At 33.7% G+C, this 13365-nt stretch overlaps 1 protein-coding gene and 1 long non-coding RNA gene across 2 annotated transcripts in view; both read right to left on the reverse strand.

Moving 5' to 3' along the window:
• The window catches only part of LOC139497852 (uncharacterized), an 81454-nt gene that overhangs the window by 22970 nt on the left and 45119 nt on the right, over nucleotides 1–13365 (reverse strand). The gene's annotated exons all lie outside the window — the stretch shown is intronic.
• LOC139499140 (uncharacterized) lies at nucleotides 7720–13340 on the reverse strand. Its single transcript, XR_011658124.1, has 2 exons — nucleotides 13215–13340; nucleotides 7720–8273 (listed from the first exon to the last, which is right to left on the reverse strand). It is a non-coding gene; the product is annotated as an uncharacterized lncRNA (long non-coding RNA).

Below are 13365 nucleotides of genomic sequence, written 5' to 3' on the forward strand. Positions count from 1 at the left end.
GGGATGACCCCCAGGGACTCCCCCTATATTTCATGTGATTTGTTTTATTGTCCTATAATCATTTCTGAAGACTGCATGTATCTATCACTTACAGTTTTTAAGTTAAATTCATTTGAAAATTTTAGAAAATAAAATCCCATAGGGTTCTATAGTAAACCCCTCCCTCCTTTCTACCCCCCAAAATACCCCTTATTAGACCCCAATGCACAAACGAAACATTGATGGCTCCCCTAGACATGTTAGTCTAACATATTGTAAAATCCTAAGTAAATCTGACAAGCCGTTTAGGAGAACCGCTGCAGACAAGTTCATTTTTAAAGTGGCGGAAGAAGAAGAGGAAGAGGAAGAGGAAGAATAATAAAAATAATGAGAACTGACCAAAAACAATAAGTCTCCAAACTTTGTTTAGGAGACTTTTTGTTTGGGAGACTTAATAACCAAAAACAGCAAAATTTCCTTAAAATTACTAATTCAGGGGCAAAACCCAACAACCGGTTGTCTGATACATTTGAAAATTTCAGGGCAGATAGATTTTCACTTGATTAACGATTTCACCCAATGTCAGATTTGTTCTAAATGCTTTAGTTTCAGAGTTAAAAGCCAAAATCTACATTTTACCCATATGTTCTATTTTTAGCCATTGTGGCCATCTTGGTTGGTTGGCTGGGTCACGTCACACATTTTTAAAACTAGATACCCCAATGATGATTGTGGCCAAGTTTGGTTTAATTTTGCCCAGTTGTTTCAGAGGAGAAGATTTTTGTGTAAGCTAACGACGACAGACGACGACGACGCCAGACGCAAAGTGATGAGATAAAAAGGGCATTCTTTTTCTTTCTTGGATATATATTTGAGGTGCTTCAATCAAATCTAATAAAAAACATTAACAAACACATTAAAAATGTTAAATAGACTTTAAAATAAGGAGTCAACTATAGATTTCAGCCATGTTGAATATGATCCCATCCTGCTGTCAGATCCTTTTTGCTATCTTAAATTTTCTGTCTATAAGTATGGAAATAATATTAAAAAGAAATAAAATAAAAAATCGTCATTGAAGGACAATAACTTCTACAAAATGTCGTCTGACAGTTTTATCCTAAATTAGAGCTTAACATTCTGAAACATGTCAGATTTTCTCCTATATAAAAGTTTTTCGAAATTCAAACCATAATGTTCTACCTTTAGTTGTGTCTGACATTTCAAAATATTTGACATGGAATAGACATCATGACCTACATGTACTTGACTGACATTTAGCTTATTTGGAGTGGAATTTTTAAGTATTACTAGAACACACCCGTATATCGCGGGTCCGTGACTGAATTCAAGTATATAACTATGCGCAAGCCTTATTTTAGTATTAGTATTGTCATCTGATAAAGTCATGCTGATTATAAGATACACAGTTTTCTCTGCTTTCAAATCTTTCTGTTTGAACCCGTCGAACTGGAACTTATCAATTATTGATAATATTAATTATTTGAAAACAAAAGGTCCTGGAATGGAGTATTTTTTAATCAACAGCATTGTATATTAGTTACAAATATTGAATTCTTTGATTCGCTGTTTTACGTCATGCCCGCTAACAAATTGAAAACTGTACCTATACGCCTTACTTTAGTCCAGATTTTTAGTATTCGTATTGTTATCTTAGAAAGTCTAACTGATTAAAATACTACAATAGGTAACAATTTGACAATTAAGTAGTGTCAACCCTGTGATTATGACCCGTGTAATACTATATAGCATATTAATCCTGAATACACCGTTTGGTGGTGCGCCTGTCAGATGCAGAACGTACAGATAATGTTATCGGTAACAGGTGAATATACTATTGGTATCGGTATCGGACTCGACCCGGAACTTCTTAATTATTGGCAATATTAATTACGTGGAAAACAAAAGGGCCTGGAGTGGTGTAATTTTTAATCTACACCTTTGAAATATATTAGTTACATATAAAGTTGAATTTTTTGATTCGTCGTTTTTACGTGATAACGGCTGACAAATTGGACCTCGTAATTTTAGTATTATAGATTCGTATTGTTATCTTAGAAAGTTTAACTGATTAAAATACTACAATAGGTAACAATTTGACAATTAAGTAGTGTCAACCCTGTGATTATGACCCGTGTAATACTATATAGCATATTAATCCTGAATACACCGTTTGGTGGTGAGCCTGTCAGATGTGGAACGTACAGATAAGGTAATCGGTAACAGGTGAATATACTATTGGTATCGGTATCGGACTCGACCCGGAACTTCTTAATTATTGGCAATATTAATTACGTGGAAAACAAAAGGGCCTGGAGTGGTGTAATTTTTAATCTACACCTTTAAACTATATTAGTTATATATAAAGTTGAATTTTTTGATTCGTCGTTTTAACGTAATAACGGCTGACAAATTGGACCTCGTAATTTTAGTATTATAGATTTGTATTATTATCTTAGAAAGTTTAACTGATTAAAATACTACAATAGGTAACAATTTGACAATTAAGTAGTGTCAACCCTGTGATTATGACCTGTGTAATACTATATAGCATATTAATCCTGAATACACCGTTTGGTGGTGAGCCTGTCAGATGTGGAACGTACAGATAAGGTAATCGGTAACAGGTGAATATACTATTGGTATTGGTATCGGACCCGACTCGGAACTTCTTAATTATTGGCAATATTAATTACGTGGAAAACAAAAGGGCCTGGAGTGGTGTAATTTTTAATCTACACCTTTGTACTATATTAGTTATATATAAAGTTGAATTCTTTGATTTGTCGTTTTTACGTGATGACGGCTGACAAATTGGACCTCGTAATTTTAGTATTATAGATTCATAAGTAGAGCCTAATATATTTATATTTTAATAAAAAGTCTTCTTTTGTGTTTTAATCATAACTTTAAGGCAGATTTTTATTGTTAAAGGCTAAAAAAGGTAATTTAATAATATTATTGCGAACGTAACGTCTTTTCCTTCCATTGTGGTGTGTCAAGATCGCAATTTTCTTGATGGTTCTCAGTCAGCCTATTGTAGTTATTTTTATCCCGGGTTTTATAAATAATTGAAAATAGCAATCATATTAAATTTGGATGACGTAAGGGGGTCAAAGGACTTGAGGAATCAATATCATTGGCTGTTTTATTTTTTGCGAATGTTACTGTTTTCTGTCCAAATCAGTGTCACGTGAGCAATATATATTTAGATCTGTAACTCTCCTGTATAGGAGTTACGATATCGCCCTCATCACAAAATTGTGTTTTTGTGATGGTGATGTGTTTGTAGATCATACTTTATACTAATCATTTTTGTTACTTACAATTTTCTCTATCTGTAATGAACTTGGCCCTTTAGTTACAGAGGAAAAAACTTTGTAAAACCTTACCAATATTTACCAAATTAATGAAAATGTTAACCAGATGCTCCGCAAGGCGCAGCTTTATACGACCGCAGAGGTTGAACCCTGAACGGTTGGGGCAAGTATGGACACAACATTCAAGCTGGATTCAGCTCTAAATTTGGATTGTGATTAAATAGTTGACACAGCATAGGTTTCTGACACAGAATGAATGTGGTCTAATGTACTTAAAATAATTTTTTTTGCCTTTGAGCAATTCACTATGCTGTTGAATATTAATCCTCTCAAAAAAATATTTGAAGAAATTTTCTTTTTATTTATGAAATCTGAAATGAGAAAAATTTAACCCCCCCCCCCCCCAACAAAAGGTGCTTGTTATCACTGCATGGTAAAGATTGTTTTAATTATTGGTAGGTAGTAAAAGTGAATATACATTGTATATTGTATAGAACAATGATTTAAGCTGATTCAACTACTATTCTGGAAAAAGAAAGATAACTCCAATCAATTGAAAATTTCTTGCTATTGCACAATATTTTTCTTGCTATTGTGCAATACCGTGCAATTGAAAATATTTGCTATTGCACAATACTGTGCAATTGAAGATTTCTTGCTATCGCGCAATACTGAGCAATTGAAAATTTCTTGCTATTGCACAATACTGTGCAATTGAAGATTTCTTGCTATTGCTGAATACTGTGCAATTGAAAATTTCTTGCTATTGCACAATACTTTATATAATAATTTTGGATCCTGATTTAAACCAACTTGAAAACTGGGCCCATAATCAAAAATCTAAGTACATGTTTAGATTCAGCATATCAAAAAAGCCCAAGAATTCGATTTTTGTTAAAATCAAATTTTTAATTTTGGACCCTTTGGACTTTAATGTAAACCAATTTGAAAACGGGACTAAAAATTAAGAATCTACGTACACAGTTAGATTTGGCATATCAAAGAACCTCAATTATTCAATTTTTGATGAAATCAAACAAAGTTTAATTTTGGACCCCGATTTGGACCAACTTGAAAAGTGGGCCAATAATAAAAAATCAAAGTACATTTTTAGATTCAGCATATCAAAAGAACCCCAAGGATTCAATTTTTGTTAAAATCAAACTAAAGTTTAATTTTGGACCCTTTGGACCTTAATGTAGACCAATTTGAAAACGGGACCAAAAATAAGGAATCTACGTACACAGTTAGATTCAGCATATCAAAGAACCCCAGTTATTCAATTTTTGATGAAATCAAACAAAGTTCAATTTTGGACCCTTTGGGCCCCTTATTCCTAAACTGTTGGGACCAAAACTCTCAAAATCAAACCCAACCTTCCTTTTAGTGGTCATGAACCTTGTGTTTAAATTTCATAGATTTCTTTTTACTTATACTAAAGTTATGGTGCGAAAACCAAGATAATCGCTTACTTGGGCCCCTTTTTGGCCCCTAATTCCTAAACTGTTCAGACCTCAACTCCCAAAATCAATCCCAACCTTCCTTTTGTGGTCATACACCTTGTGTCAAAATTTCATTGATTTCTATTTACATATACAAAAGTTATTGTGCGAAAACCAAGAATAATGCTTATTTGGGCCCTTTTTGGCCCCTAATTCCTAAAAGGTTGGGACCAAAACTCCCAAAATCAATCCCAACCTTCCTTTTGTGGTCATAAACCTTGTGTTGAAATTTCATAGCTTTCTATTCATTTTTACTAAAGTTAGAGTGCGAAAACTAAAAGTATTCGGACGACGACAACGACGACACCAACGTGATACCAAAAAATGACTATAAAGGGCAATAACTCCTTAAGGGGTCAACTAACCATTTTGGTAATGTTGGCTTATTTGTAGATCTTAATTTGCTGAACATTATTGCTGTTTACAATTTATCTCTATCTATAATAGTATTCAAGATAATAACCAAAAACTGCTAAATTTCTTTAAAAACTACCAATTGGGGGGGCAGCAACCCAACAACCAGTTGTCCAATTCATCTGAAAATTTCAGGGCAGATAGATATTTACTAGATAAACAAGTTAACCCCTGTAAGATTTGCTTTAAATGCTTTGGTTTCAGAGTTATAAGCCAATATCTACATTTTACCCCTATGTTCTATTTTTAGCAATGACGGCCATCTTTGTTAGTTGGCCGTGTCACCGCACACAGTTTTCAAACTGGATACCCTAATTATTATTTTGGCTAAGTTTCGTTGAATTTGATCCAGTAGTTTCAGAGGAGAAGATTTTTGTAAAAGATAACAAAAATTTATGAAAATTGGTAAAAAATGACTATTAAGGGCAATAACTCCTTAAGGGGTCAACTGATCATTTTGATCATGTTGACTTATTTGTAGATCTTACTTTGCTGAACATAATTGCTGCTTACAGTTTATCTCTATCTATAATAATTTTTTAGATAATAACCGAAAACGGACAAAATTTCCTTAAAATTACCAATTCAGGGGCAGCAACCCAACAACCCATTGTCTGATTCATCTGAAAATTTCAGGGCAGATAGATCTTGACCTAATAAACATTTTTATCTCCATGTCATATTTGCTCTAAATGCTTTGGTTTCAGAGTTATAAGCCAAAATATACATTTTACCCCTATGTTCTATTTTTAGCCATGGCGGCCAACTTGATTATTTTGGCGGGTCGTCGGACATCATTTTTAAACTAGATACCCCAATGATGATTGTGGCCAAGTTTGGTTAAATTTGGCCCAGTAGTTTCAGAGGAGAAGATTTTTGTAAAAGTTTACGGACGACGACGGAAGACGGACGAAAAGTGATGAGAAAAGCTCACTTGGCCCTGTGGGCCAGGTGAGCTAAAAAGACGTTCGCAACAAAACGTTTAATCAAGTAATGTCATGATAGTAGATGTTGCTAATGTTACTATTATGAATTGGTTTCTTGTGTATTCATTTGATATAAAGTAAACCTGCAAATGACATTCTGTATATTTAGAAATTCTAAACCAGACTGTACACTACCAATAATTTACCTATACTTTTTTGGTACATTTCTACCCTCGTGCATATCAGTACTGTTAGGAAAGACTGAAAACTTATAATGTTATACTTTCAATGAAATCAGTACTGATTTTGTCAGTACTGTTTTAGTACTGATTTTGACAGTACTGTTTCAGTACTGATTTTGACAGTACTGTTTTAGTACTGATTTTGACAGTACTGTTTCAGTACTGATTTTGACAGTACTGTTTCAGTACTGATTTTGTCAGTACTGTTTCAGTACTGATTTTGACAGTACTGTTTCAGTACTGAGTTTGTCAGTACTGTTTCAGTACTGATTTTGTCAGTACTGTTTCAGTACTGATGTTGACAGTACTATTTCGGTATTGTTATTTTCAGTACTGTTTCAGTAGATTTGGTGTTGTTAATCTTTTTAACTTGAATGTGTATTGTTTCAAAAAATATTTGGAACTGAAAACTTTTAAACTCGGTAAGTATAGTATGCTACATTGTATATAATAATTTGTGGCATATTTTGTATCTTTTGTAGATATCTCTGATTAAGTGTTTATCATTAGAGAAGTTTTTACTATGTGTATCTCAGTACAATTGGTATCCAAATATAGGTTTGATAATTCTGTGACAATATTATTATTATCCTTTTTTAGCTGGTTACGTTTTTCTCTTAGACTATATTACCCTGCTGCGCAGTTTTTTTTTAGCGACGTGAACATGACCAAGGAAAATTATCAAGCTTACTCTCGTCTATCGAAATACTATTGAAGCGAAGGAGAAAACAACAGAAATGAAGCAAGATAAGCAGTTTATCAGATTTTACCCATTAGGAGCACCTGAATTCACTCCCGGTTTTTAATGGAGTTCGTGTTGTCTTTTATGTATTTTTCAAAGTGTTGTTGTAAATGCCCTTTTGTTTTGTGATTCTTTGCTTACTTCTTGATTTTGGTTGTGACTGTCTTTAAGTGTTTATAAAAATAATACGCATTAGGAGCACCTGAATTCACTCCCGGTTTTTAATGGAGTTCGTGTTGTTTTTATATATGTAATTTTCAATGTGTTGTTGTAAATGCCCTTTCGTTTTGTGATTCTTTGCTTACTTCTTGATTTTGATTGTGACTGTCTTTCAGTGTTTATAAAAAAAAAAAATACGCACTCGACATCAGGAAGATTCACACTGTGGTTCGAGGCTGATATTTTACAGTATCAATTGTATAATAGCGCATAATTTATAAATATATCAAACAAGATTAGAATCTTCAATACTGTTCATTTTTTGGTATTTTGCTATTGCTTAAAATATGTTGTAATTAATGCAGTTATATGTTACTATGTGAGGCAATGCATTATAATCAACACAAAACAATCTTCTGTATTACCTTATTTTTAATCATAACTGGAATTTCTTTTATTTATCATAACCATTTTTTAATATATAATAAAACATTCAATGTCATACCAACATGTGAAGTTTGTGGCAAAAATCTCTGTCATTTTTACGCCCCTTGGTTATTTTATGACCCTTTAAAGCTCATAAATAAAACAATCAAAGAAACAATTAATTTTGCATGTATCATGTTTCATTGTTCTCCCCCTATGCCATCTTTTCTTTGGAATGCTTTGTTGAATGTCAGTTTCCTGGCTCTTTTCCTCAATTCAGTCCCGGATATAATGTGTCTTTTTACATGTACAGTGGTAATCCAAGAGGACACTTTAGTTCTAATATGAGCTCATTATAAGCATCCACCTTTAATGTTTTGGTACTTGTACGAAACTCAGGATTCAATGGTTCATGATCAAATGTTGGGTTTTTTTTTCTGATGAGTGCCATATTGTCCAGATACATCATTTTGTTTATAGGTCTTCAATTTTCACATCGAACATTCCCATGTCTGCTCCTGTCTCCATTGCTGTTAATCATTCTGAGGGAAAAAAATGTAATGAATTTATAAATAATAAAATTGAGAATGGATATGGGGAATGTGTCAAAGAGACAACAACCCGACCAAATAAAAAACAACAGCAGAAGGTCACCAACAGGTCTAGGCTACAATAAATTATCTTATGTTAAAACTTTCCTCATTTCTGTGTTATGTAAAAATAAAAAGAATGCACAATTATGGATGGGAATGGTATGACATCAAAATTTACTTATTACTTTATATACTACCATAAGTCCAGTAATCACTAATGGACTGGACTTCTGATACTACATGTATATATAATATTATAATCAATCAAAGTTGAAATTTGTTTCTAAATAAAAAAAAAAAAGGAAACTATGATAATTTAATTCATCATCATCATCAAAGAATTAGTGTTTGCCAGTGGCAAGTATTTCATACACGTGTAGCTTTAACCATCGGTCTATTTATGTGTTCTTTATAATAAGATCCGTGAAACAACGACGAAAGACATTAAAATATATACTAACTACTTTATACAAAAGTACATTAATGTTTAATAGATTTAAGTGGAAATTTAATTTAATTGAAAAATCGTACATAGTCATATATGTAGCACCTAGCCAGATATGTTATACATCTATCTATGGTAGCACACAGAAACGTGTCCGATTCCTCAAAAACGCGTCAATGTGACGTCAATGATTTGATAAACATGTCAAATTGCACTGGCGAAACCACTTCTGCGGGACACCGGTCGAGCAGTACCCTCATAGACATACATTTTGTAAAAAGACATTTATAGGCATCACCGGATAATATTAAAACAATAGAATTTACTTACTATTTATAAACGATGATTTAAACTTTACAAAACTTATTAAATGCAATGTTAATGGGTTTTTTTTCTAAATACGCATGACATATTTGCCACTGGACATTAAGTAATCAATAGTTAATTATGTGTTGTAAACTTAGCCTGCAGTTATGCTTGTTATGAATTACCTATGCTGAACAAACTAATGTTTATCAATGACATACAGTAAACGTGGTCAAGCACCGGGAATAAAATACAATATAAAATGTACATGATGTATTAGTTTTCTATATTGTGAAGTACCTCTGTCTGAACTTTATAATAATAATAATCATATTGATAAAGAAAATCATAAATTAAAGCGCTTCAAATAAAAATAACTTTTTATTGTGCAATTTTTTTTTTAACCAGACCTATAGTCTGTGTCTGCAAGCAGAAGAAAGCGTGCACAGTGTAGCATACCTTGGACATTTGTCTGTACGGATTACTAAACCTTTCCTCCAGATTTTTTTTTGGCACCTGCTTCGACTTTTTTTTCTAATCATTTATAATCCAACCGAACAATACGGGTTCTATCGTATCCCACACCATTAATATTGAATTGCGTTTTTACTTTACAGAGTATCATTGGGGGTATATGAGTTTTGAAATATTCTGGAGTTTTTAACCGGACACATTCTTAAATTATCGGACACGTTTTTGAGATTGTAACAATACAAAAGAGGTTATTGTCTTAGGTCAGGAGTTTGGTATTCTGTAGTTGGTTTTCAAGTTTGAATGGTTTTACACTAGTCACTTTTGGGGCCCTTTACACCTTGATGTTCGGTGAGAGCTCATGCCGGCACGGTGTTGAAGACCGTACTTTGACCTATAATGGTTTACTTCTACAAATTACGACTTATATGAACAGGAGACTTTTTTCATTGGCAGTTATACCACATCTTCTTATATATTAATACAACACTGAGCCACCCAACCCATCCACCCCAATTACTCGTTTGTGAGGGCTGCCTAGAGTCAGAGGTGGATTTAGGGGGGGGGGGCTGGAGACCCCCCCCCCTTTTTGGAAAAAAAATTGGTTGCTTATATAGGGGAATCATTGAAGCGTGACTGGAGCCGGCCCCCTCTTAGGTTAGTCAGTGGCCCCCAACTTATGTAAATTTCTGGATCCGCCACTGAGAGTGGTTACACCGGGCCAAAAATGCATCGGACTGAAACAACATACTGGTTGTGTGTACACTGACAATCAAATTAAAATTAAAATAATGTATAAAATATTGTAAAAAATAATTTTTCATTTGAGTGCATTTACGTAACAATAACACAATGTAACCGTAGACATAAATATCATTGTTACACTCGTAAGTATTCTATGTAGTTCCTTAGTCAACCATAGGTCTGCATTCCGGCGATATAGCATAAACTTCATTGTAACAATAACTTTTTTACGACTTTTACATTTCAATGTAACCATAGCCAGTACCAAAACAAAATAGAAATTCAAACATTTCTTTATTTACAATATAAAAATAGGAAGACTGTTGAATGATTTTCAGTGGCGGATTCAGAGGGGGCGTAGAGGGCTTACGCCCCGCCCCCCCCCCCCCCTCCCCCCTTTGCTCGGACTTTTTTTTTTTTTTTTTTTTGTAAAATGATTAATCAGGACTTCGTGAACTTTGCCATTTCCCGAGTATTTAATTTTTATACAACAATTCTTTACTTATAAAGACATTTTTCGCTGGCCGGTATTTACTGATTGTCAAAGTCATGTGATTTGCTATGGTGGAGTTGACCAGTGCGTTGAAAAAACGGCACTCGGTCATTTTGAAATTCAAATTACAGTAATACACATTGCTTAGGCTGAGGTTGTCATGACAATCAGGAAACCTTCAAAGCGACACAGGATTGAATAAGAACGTATTGACTTCTATTTCATTATTCCACTAAACAGAAAGTAATGGTAAATACTCTATAGACTATTACACTCTCATGAAAAAAAAGTTCCACAATATTATTTACCTACGAAAACATGTTTAACAAATTGAATAATGATCCCCAGTCAGTATAAGCTCTAGAAAGATTTCAAGTCTCAGGTACGAACCATTTGATTTGAGGAGGCAGTCTGAGATATTTGAGAGAAAAAAAATGACTCTCTGATTCTTGCCTTAAACAAAAATTTTGGCCGTATCTGGATTGAAAACAAGTCTTGTCCACTTTTTTGCTATTAAAAACTAAAATTTCCAACAAAAATATTTAGCATGAAATGAACATGATGAATAAAAACGGGCGTATTTTTTTGTGGCCGGGGTTTGCATGTCTGACTGGAATGTCTGTTTTGCCGAACTTATATATATTGAATCCTTTTTCAAGACCAGACTGCATGCAACCTGTCTACTAGGTGTGACTTTTATGTCTCCATTTGTTGACCGTCATTCATAACTTCGTTGTCATTTCAGACACGTTCGTAGTCTTTGTTGGATTTGGAACCCCTCACTTCGGTTCCCTAAGTTATGTTGGGTGAAACATATCAATCAAACATTTTGATAAAAACTGCTTGTTTGTCTTTTTTAACTCGTGTCGGTCGTATTGTAAATTTCATCTAATTTCCATGTCTATTCTTTACTGACAAGTCCTACATCAAATATATCAGTACATAGCTTTGGATCAATACTATCATTTTATGATAGACAATTAATAGGGAGAATACAGCATAAAAAATGTCCAACCCTTACACTTTACAGCAACTATATATAAAATATGCATGCCCCAAGCCAGAAACCGTTTAAATAGTGCATATAACACTTATTTTATGTTTTTTTTAGCCCAAAAAAGGTCCCAAAAATATTCCGACTCGCTCCGCTCGGCAAAATTTAATATCTTCGCCCCCCTTTCAAAAATCCGGGATCCGCCCCTGATTTTTACCACATCAAATGCACAATGAACCCATATATCGCATTGCCCAGATCGCATAGTATGCTAAAAAAATATTTTAAAAAAACCAGAAGTAACAGAAATGTTGTTGTTAAATCATTTCAAACGAGATCACTTATATATAAAAATATACATATATGCAGCAACAACTTAACAGCAACAAACACAGCAGTCAATGTGGCGAGATGAAATAATTTTGTAGGCACCTACATGTAGGACTTATATATTAAAATGTTTCCCAAATTAAATGGAAGCATTGGGCCCTATAAAAAAAAATCCTGTCAAAATAGGAAACACATTTTTAAAAGGGGGTTCCAAATCTGGAGATAGGGTTTCCAAATAGATTTCCCTTTTCAAATTTATGCATTTATCGTTAAAAAGGGGTCCAACCTTCGGACCCCTCCCCCTTCTTACGCCGAGGGGTGTACCGCACCTCCCTTTATCCAATCATATGTTTAGAAAGTCAGGCTAATCACAAATATCAATTTGACAAATATTAATACTATAATCTATTTAATAAGGTTTGGCAAAGAAGTAATAATATGTATCCAAAACAACCCGCGATTTTATACCTATTTTGACATTTGCAGAAAGTTCTGTAACCATTGTTTTAAAAGAGGGTTCCAAACACAGGCACTTGTTTCTATCCATACGAAGGTCGACTATCCATAGTCGACCTACACAGGCACTTGTTTCTATCCATACGAAGGTCGACTATCCATAGTCGACCTTCGTATGGATAGAAACTAGTCCTATAACATATATTATATGACTTCGCATTCTTATTCAATTTTTAACGTTTTTATACTGATATTTCCATTTTTTTTTTGGCACATTGATAGTAAAAAGAAAATATCAGAACAGCAAATAGAAATAGTAAATAATGCCCCGAGGTCATAGGACTAGGATAGAAACAAGTGCCTGTGGTTCCAAACACTCTGGATAAAAGGAAAAAGGGGGGTTCCAACTCAGTCCCCTAAAGATTTCATAATTATAGCGAAAAAATGGGGGAAATAAAATATTTTAAGTGGTATTATATAGAATAAATAATGCATTGAACGTCCAAATTAATTTGGTGTTCCCACCCCCGGAACCCCAGGGGTCCGCCACTGTGTAACGCGTATTCTGCTTTTTTTTAACTAACGTAATATGTTTTGAATTAGCTATGTTACACTTTTCTCAGTTTTAAAATATTCAATGTACTACTATACCTTGATCTACCTTCAATCCCATTGTGGTATTCAATCCAGAAGAAGTTTGAACTGTTGAACTGTTGACATGTCAGTGCGAGTGCAAAAATAACGTTTGTAAACAATGAATGACGTCATGTGTAAATCCAATCACATAAACGTTTTACAATAG

This window comes from Mytilus edulis, chromosome 12, assembly GCF_963676685.1.
Source record: "Mytilus edulis chromosome 12, xbMytEdul2.2, whole genome shotgun sequence".
Taxonomy (NCBI): Eukaryota; Metazoa; Mollusca; class Bivalvia; order Mytilida; family Mytilidae; genus Mytilus; species Mytilus edulis.